We start from the raw sequence: 8,730 nt of genomic DNA on the forward strand, positions 1-8,730 counted from the left end.
CATACAATCATTGAGATGCCTTGCATGAAACATTTTTGCATAAGGACTAATTAGTCATAACTTTTAGAATCGCAGAACCTCTGAGAGTCACTGACTTATTTAGGCAAGAGTAAATATGCATTATTGCATCTGACTTCAGAAGCTCAGATGTGACAATGATGTTATTGCTTACCATCTCAAAGGTAGAGTGCTCCTCACCTCATTTCTACAAATATTCCTGGCTTTTGCCAGCAGCTCTAAGCTGAATTTGGGAACTTGAGATGCCAGAAGTAACTGAACTGACTTTTGTTTTAGAGATCAAGACTTAATTAATCAGTTAGTTAGGATAAATTAGCAGTAAGTCATGGTCATGAAGAAATATTCCATGTTTTCTCTGCTTGTGTGCTAATCATGGAGAGGCTGTTGTATGATAAATGTTGTTGTAGAGTGGTAGCTCGGTTGTTAGGTTGGCATTCATGTGACAGTGCTGAGGTTTCAATTATCTACTTGCATCAATCAATCTTTTAGTTTCCAACACTGTTGCCTGCAGTAATGTCACAGCTTTTCTGTCAGACAGGAGAACTTTGCGGGAAATGTTATTCATTACAGCTGCAAATCTGTCACTGCGCCTGGCATGGCTTGTTAATGACAACATTTATTTCAAAGAGTCGTATTTTGCTTTGTTGCTGGAGAGTTGATTTTGTGATCACACAAAATATAATGAAATGCCAAGAAGATGAAGTGAATGAAGTTTGCCAAAAACGCAGCTAAAGTGGTTGAGATCTACTAAAAAAATGCGCACACAAATACACTCTTTATATTTTGTTGAAAACGTTTAATCGCTTGCTAGGAACATAAACATGGGCAGTGGAAAAATGTTGCCTAGAATACAGAAAGTAGAGCAGCAGGCACAAACAGCAAATTTGAGCTTCATTTGGCTTCTCCAATCCATAATACTGGAAAGAAAAAGACTTTTCAATCAATCTTTTAAAACAAATAAACAAATACAGCATCCAGATGTTCTACTGCTAATATTGAGATGTCATCTTTCTCCCTCACCTCTTCTTAAAGAACTGGAACATCTTTCATGTGAAGAGAGGCTGAGACAGCTAGGACTGTTCAGCCTGGAGAAAAAAAGGCGTAGGGGGAAGCAGGTAGATCCCTGATGCAAGGGAATGAAGAGGGAGCCAGACACTTGGTAGAAGCCAGTGGCTTCTTGCCACTGACAGGGTTGGGCATTGGGCCCAAATAACAATAGCAACAAAAGCCAAACAGGAAAGGTCACCAGAACACAAAAACCACTTCTTTGCTATGAGTGTGTTTAACCGCTCGAGCAGGTTCTCCAGAGACACCATAAAGTTTGTAATCATATTGATACTCAAAACTTAAGTTTAAACTTACAGAACATATTCCTGGGCAACTTTGCCAAGCTGACCATACCTGGGCAGGGAGACTTGGACCAGAAAAACTCAAACCTCAATTATTCTGTGACTTATGCAAGATGTTCACTCACAATATTTCAAAACACAGATTAACTTAGGGTCAATACCCGCTAACTGTTAAACAATACACCAGCAGAGCGTGGGTACAGAGAAGCTTATTAATTAAATGAATGAGAAAGTGGGGATTATCAGCAAATTGGTGATTGTATCAGTTTCATGTATGTCCCAGTGCTATAGCAAGGACATACCTTCTGCTGGTCCTCACGGTGTTCTCTTTAGAATATCTCTGCTGAAATACATAGAAGGACATTTCTCAGGGGACAGAATCTTGTCAAGTACTCTTGGACCAAACTTCAGACATACACTCAAACTACAGTCTTGCTTCTTGACTCTATTTTTTGAATTTCTGTCTACTCATCTATTACATATTCCCCAAAAATACCACAAAAAAGAATTAAAAATTAAAAAAAATTCCAACAGATTTAAAAACCTTAAAAAATCAGGTGCAAAGTCTTAGGTACAGACATCTAAAAATGTCTTTTGAATTTTTTTCTCAACACTGTAAAGTTAAAGGAGTTAAATAAGAAGTAAATGATCCAAGATTTACAAAATAAGACAGTAAAATCTCAGTGTATGAGTAACTGCTAGAGGTTTTATTTCTGATTCTTTGTCATAACTGGTAAAAGAAGCCATTTGACTTTAGAAATAAACTTTCTATTACATTACATTAGATTGGACTAATTCTATTTGTCTGTACAAAACTGTTGTGTGGAGAGGAATCAATATAATATAACTGGAATTTATGCTAGGTCTTGCCCCGTGCCTCTACAAAAAAGTATAAGGGGAACAGTGAGAATAAATTTAATACACGAGTACAAGAAATATGAAAATATTTATATTCTCTGTATGTAGAAGGGAATAAATTCTTTAAATCCTCTCTACACAGGATAAGAGAATTAAATGCAATCGAACCAGTGAAAATTCTTATTAATTACCTCTTTGCTTAATTTCTTTCATCTCCCTGATACCTCCAAGCAATTTAGGGTGTAGCACTATTGATCTGTTTGTCATCTGAGAATGTTTCTTGTGAGCTTCTGAGTTCTCACAGCATTCCTTGTTAAATAAATAAATGTTTATTTATTAAAAATGGACAAGCTGAATAATTGTTTCTTGCTAGTTTACTAGGAGATAAACATGAACTTTTCCTAGACATGCTGATTGTAATCCATCCAACAATGATTAAAGAGCAATACTCTTCATTATTATTAGAGGGAATATTAAAGACTTTCCTGAATTACAATACAATTCTTGAAACAAATAATAAAGATAGGTAATTTTCTGTCCTTTTTTGAAATAGAATTTTGTAGGAAGAAAAGTGGGAGATGGACAAGTGAATGGCCTGTTGCATTCAGCCTCAGAATTTAGCAAACACTTAATTTAAAATTAAAACCTTCTCATTCTATGAAAAAATATAGCCTTATAACCCACACTTAAAGGAAAAGTAAGTGTAATGGTAATCAAGATATAAACCAAAACTTGTGAATGATGCAGTAAGAGCATGGTCATTTTCCAGTAGAGAAAATACAGAATTCTCCTACGTAGAACATTGACTTTGAACCATGTGGCATTTATATTGGTTTGTATAGTTAATTTTGTAAAGTCTATTTGAGAAGCAATCTTGCTTCTAATAAATATACATCAGACTACACAGTACTTAATCTTAAATTAGAAACTGCATAATCAAAATGACTAAAATATTAAACAGACCCACTGAAAACATTGGAACTGATTTTTATCTCAAGTCTCATCTTGATTTGTTTGGAAAGTTCAGTTTAATATGAAGCATTTTAAAGAATTATAAACAAATATTATACAATCCTTTTGCATCTGTAGCAGCATTGCTTCCTACTCCTTTAGAAGATTTTCCCTTGCATTTTGAAGAGGCAGATGACTGGTGACCATAAATTATGCCTTGTTAAGTCAGTAACAACATCCTGTGTTTTAAGGTCCTCTCATGAAGACATAGAAGGAGACACCTTACACAGTAATGTATTTAGACAATTAACAATTCCACTACTGAAAGTCATGGATTATGTGGTCCCTACAGCAGGAAATGTGGGGAAGGAACTCTAAGTAGTAGCAGTGTTGTTAAATAGTCTGTCCTCTAATTTAATTGACCACCTGTAGACCAGACTGGCAGCCAGCCTTCACAGAGGAAAAAGACATACAATGCCAGACACCTTGAAAAATGCATAATCTTGTCCATTTTTTTTCCAGCTTTACATCCTCATCCCTTACACTCAGAACAGCCAAATTGCTTCAAAATATTGGCTGCACGCTCTTCTTCTTTTTCCTAGTGTCCTTGTACTACATGTCATCTCCCACAGAATGGGAGGATTGATCCTTCCCTGGATATTTAAAATGCTTTTCTTAACAAGTTGGTGTTTTGTGCCCTTTAGTAAATTGCCCATTTCTCAAGGAAATTTATTACAAATTGATTTCACATCTTGTGGCTGAGCTTGACCCCTTGTTCAAAGCTGAATCACTGTTCAAATGAGCTCTCCCATTTGCTACTAGAAAACGCTAAAGGCATTTTGATAACTTCTTAGATGACTTGGACACTGGAGTTTAAAGTGCTTTTCTAATGCTCAGGGTATTTTTGTAGACCTGTTACTTTAAAAAGGAAGAGATCTGTTCTTGAAGAACAGATTTGTATTTGTGGATCTATGAACCAATATAGATTTATTCCCCAGAAAATAAAAACTCATCCAACATACCACTTTTACTCTGATTTGCAGCACTGCCAACCTAAGCTTCATTTCCACTCTTGTAGCATGTTAAACTGTAGACCCAAAACCTTAAAGCTGTAGCTCACTCTGTGATTGCAAAGACCATATTTAGCAAGCCACCTTCCTGTTTCCAACAAGTACATATGAACAAATCATTTTCTGGCGTGCCAGCAATTTTTATCAACTCCTAGTGAACTTTGTGATTCTTATTTCTAAGAAACATATCAAAATGACAAGTATGTTTTTAGTTATTCTATTCCTAGTGTATATAATTTTCTTTTTTGACATAACAGCCCAAGAAAGGTCATCTTCTAAGGGGTCACTTTTTGTCTAACCTGACTTTATAGATAGCATAAACACTACAGTAAGCTTAATTTTTCACTTTGGGGGAATGAGCTACTCCAGTAAAACGAAAGTACAGATAAAATGGAAATGAAAGAAAACACATACAGTTTACACATCACCTTGATCTCTCTGGTCTTGTTATCTCCACAAAATGTGAGTAACTCTACAAATGTGTTCAAGTATGCCTCTGGTTTAGAAAATCTTGCCATAAATTACTCAGGACTTCTCTGCAGATTATTGTAGGTGACCTGTATAGCACATTTCCTCAGTGTGTTTTTTCAGGCACTTCATTTTTCCTTAATCCCATGACCACACTTTTTCTGCCCCATATAAAATTTTTTGGCCTGGAAGAGCACCCAAACTATCTTTTCTTTAAGATGCAGCAGCCTGCCTGCCAATACAGCCCTCTTTCTACCCCAGTGATATACCCCTGTCGAAGAAAGATGCTGTTATTCACCTGTATGAAAGTCCTTTATACGTTAACTCCTTCTGGAAGCATCCTGTTCTGCAATCTGCTGCTCCACCACAGCTTTCCTTCTGAAGCTGACAGAATCCCTGTTCAGTGCAAGAGTCTTTGTATGTCTGTCCCAGAGATCCTCTCAGAGCTTTCCTCTGAAGAGTGAACAAGCACAGAGGCATCAGGCCAGGCAGTAAGTGAGAGATTCTCTAGTCTGTGACCATATTCAGCAACACTACCTTCACTGTGGCTATCCAGCCACCTGTATGTGTTGATTGGCTGGATGGTATTTCCAGAGTTGCACACAACTGCACCATGGTTTTGTTTATATGTTATGCATGATTATGTCCTGTAATTGGCTGTAATTTTAATGAATTGTGTTATAGAGCATGCCTTTTCCTTGTTATTGGCTACTTTTATCTAGACTACTAAACACAATTGATGTCACAATCTAATAGCTGTGATCTTGTTTCCTGTATTGCAGTATTGCAGAAAGCTGCAGTATTGCAGCTTTCAATTTCTGAGAGCTTGTTGTCTTCACTATGTTTTGAACAATTCTAAATACAAGAGAAAGTCTCAGGAAAAAAAAAAGAATAAAAGAGAGCTAAATTAGAATAACTGGACTGGAAAATTATAACTATTCCTTGAAAATGGAAAGTTTATTAAGAGTACCCATTACACAAATGAGAGCTAAATAACCCTAGAATTGGCCACAGAAAACAGAAGAAAGGCTGTGTAGATCATATGAGTGCAATGTACTTTTTCCAGATGGTTAAATCACATCTCCATTTCTCTCTAGAAAAATGGGCTTGCTCTTAGAAAATACTATCTACTGTAAGAAAGAATGTTAGGGCTAGTGAAGTGTTTTCATACCCAGAAGTTAAAGCCATCTTCCTCAGATTTTATAAAATTTAATTTAATAGATTTTAACAGTGAAACATTAAGCTCCTGGAACATGATTTCATCAATATCACCGAGATCACAGAAGTTTCCTAAATTAATCTCTGAAATACATAATAGATTTTATTTAAAAAAATGGTCTGAACACAAAAGAAATCTTTCATGAAAACATTAATCGTTTCATGCCATGCTTCCAACACTCAAAGTTCTTACTATTTTAGAAGAAATGTCTTTTGGAACCAATATAGATTTCTTTTGTTTCAAATTGTGGACATGAGATGTTTATATAACAGGTATGGTAAGCAGGAAAAGAAGTAGACAGTCATTTCCTGGCCTCCATCTGTGTATATATCTACAGACAATAATACAACCAACTGCTAAATTAATATTTGAAAAATGAAATAATCATTACTTGTTTGCAGTTTTCTGGCTTTTCTATGATTTTTCTCTAAAACTCCAGTTTATGAACACACATCTTTAGTTATCAATATCAAATCTGAAGGTAGCCAAAAGAAAAGACATGATGTCAGAAATAGAAATTGTATAACTTAATTTCTCTGGTTAATGATTCTGATTGTATGTTCAGGCACTGAATCAGTCATTTATATTTTACTCTTTAAATTTTGTCTGTTGTTGAGAAACACTGAAATTTCTCAGAAACCTTTAAGGAGAGCTAGCAATCTTATTCCTAATTATATGACCTAGCTTTTTTTATTGATACAGATGCTTAAACAGTAATTTATTACAAAACCTCTGTTCTTCAATATCAGTGGCTCGATTTTATTATTTACATACAAACATTATTGTTTGCCAGCTTGACCACAAACAATGGTATAGTTTCTCTCAGATGGCTAAAAACCAAAAAAAATTAGAATTGAGAATCAATCTTTGTATAAAAGTTATAAACTTTCTATCCTTTACATTTATTTTTAGAGATGTGCTGGCCTGATTTTATTTCATTTACTATTTAATCTATGCTCCATTACTTTTAAATTATATTAATTTTGGGTACCAAGTAAAATTACATAGTTGCTGCAGCATATTAAATTAAAACTAGTGCTTTTATCAGTCTCTTTAGAAATCTAAAAAAACCCACCCCTATATTATGTTATTTTGACAAGATCTGATTGATATAAATTAAATTATTATCCTATTTTAGTTTTAAATTAATTAAGCTTCATACCAATTTTTCCATCCTTATGCCTATAAATGATGCTATGATGACAGGATTATAATTACTTGAGTCACTATGTAGCCTTTTAAAATACTGGAAGAAAATTAGCTTACTTCAACTACTCTGGAATTTCCTCAGTATTCCAAGATTTATTAGGATTTTGCATTAGTTTCCAAAGATCTTAACATTCAGCTCTGTCAAAATCTTAGTTGTAAAAGTTTAAGTTATTATCCAGTATTTGGGGGTGGGGAAGCACATCTGCCCTAGGGAGTCCTTAAACTTTCCAAGAGTTCTTGCATTTCAAAAATCCTGCACATTAGTTATATATTTTTCCATTGGGGCTTTATTTTTAGATCTATTTCCATAATATTGGTGGTTAGAAAATGATTTGCTAATAAATTAGCCTTGCCTTTTAATTTCCAATTTTCTCCTTAATTTAGAATTTCTACTTAATTTAGTACAGTTCTTAGTTATAAATCAGGGTGTTGGTGCATAATTTAGCTCTAATGTACCACATTGTTCACAGGGCTGTGACTGCTGCAACGAGTGCCCCTGCTGAGTGAATAGCAATCAGCTTACAAACTAAGGCTGGGGCTTTTTTGTGGGCTCCGCTTGTCAAAGTTCACTGAATGTCCCAGCAGTTTGATGTAGCTCTTCTCCCATTGCCTTCATTCCCTTCACTGATGAAAAAATTAGTTGAACCTCTAAAGCTGTTGTTGGCTGTCCATATGTATGGTATATTCATAGAAATATATTGGCCAAGAAAAGGGTTAATTTTTATTTGCAGTAATCATGCAGGGGCAGGGCCTGGAACTGTGTTGACATGGCCAAGACCCCAGTCTTTCTTCATTGCCAAAGATGAGAGAAAGGGACTCCCTCCCTCTCACCTCCTGGAAGAAAAGGCATTCTTTTCCTGTGCTAGGAAAATGCAGCAGACTAAGAGTCTGTCTATCATTGTTTTTCCATTGTCCTGGGCTTCGTGAGCATTTTATATGTAAATAATCCTATCTTTGTTCTTGCTTTTGGCATTTTTGCTATTACTGTTTCCAGTAAATTGTTCTTATCTCAACCCATGACATCTGCCTTTTGTCCCTCATCAGAGAGGGCAGGGGAGTGGCTTGTGTTTTAGGAATGGTTTCCCCAACATAAGTCACACATAGAAGAATGGGCTCCTAAACCATGACATCCCACAAGAAGGAGTCCATATATTCACTGCTACATTTTTCTATTCTCTCATTTCTTTTCTTGTTGCAAAGTTGTCATCTTATTGCAAAAGTTCCATACCTTCTAGGTGATCTCTCATGGGCAGATCCTCACAGCACTGGCTCCTTCTTCATCACAATTGAACCAACAAACTCCAGCTCCCTCTCCATCTAGCTAACCCATTCTTTTATAGCACTCATCCTTATTAGACACAAGCTGCAGCCTATTGAGGACAGGCCTGCTCCTAATCTTTGGTGATTAGTACAACTGCAACTCATCAGGTGTGAGATTGTCTTCTGCACTATCTTTATTTTCTTACATTCTATCCCCCCACATTTTCTCAGTAGTGGTCATGGTCAGCAGGGAAGACTCAAAAAACAGGAGCCATGGCATGTGGCTCAATATTCCATGGAGTGACTACATTGGCTGTACATGAGGAAA

At 35.8% G+C, this 8,730-nt stretch overlaps 1 long non-coding RNA gene across 1 annotated transcript; it reads right to left on the reverse strand.

The window, feature by feature from the left end:
* Window positions 1-812: 812 nt before the first annotated feature.
* On the reverse strand, window positions 813-8,441 carry LOC132071649 (uncharacterized). Its single transcript, XR_009418161.1, has 4 exons — window positions 8,371-8,441; window positions 5,013-5,167; window positions 2,417-2,534; window positions 813-1,710 (listed from the first exon to the last, which is right to left on the reverse strand). It is a non-coding gene; the product is annotated as an uncharacterized LOC132071649 (long non-coding RNA).
* Window positions 8,442-8,730: the final 289 nt, after the last annotated feature.

Source organism: Ammospiza nelsoni, chromosome 3 (assembly GCF_027579445.1).
Source record: "Ammospiza nelsoni isolate bAmmNel1 chromosome 3, bAmmNel1.pri, whole genome shotgun sequence".
Lineage (NCBI taxonomy): Eukaryota > Metazoa > Chordata > Aves > Passeriformes > Passerellidae > Ammospiza > Ammospiza nelsoni.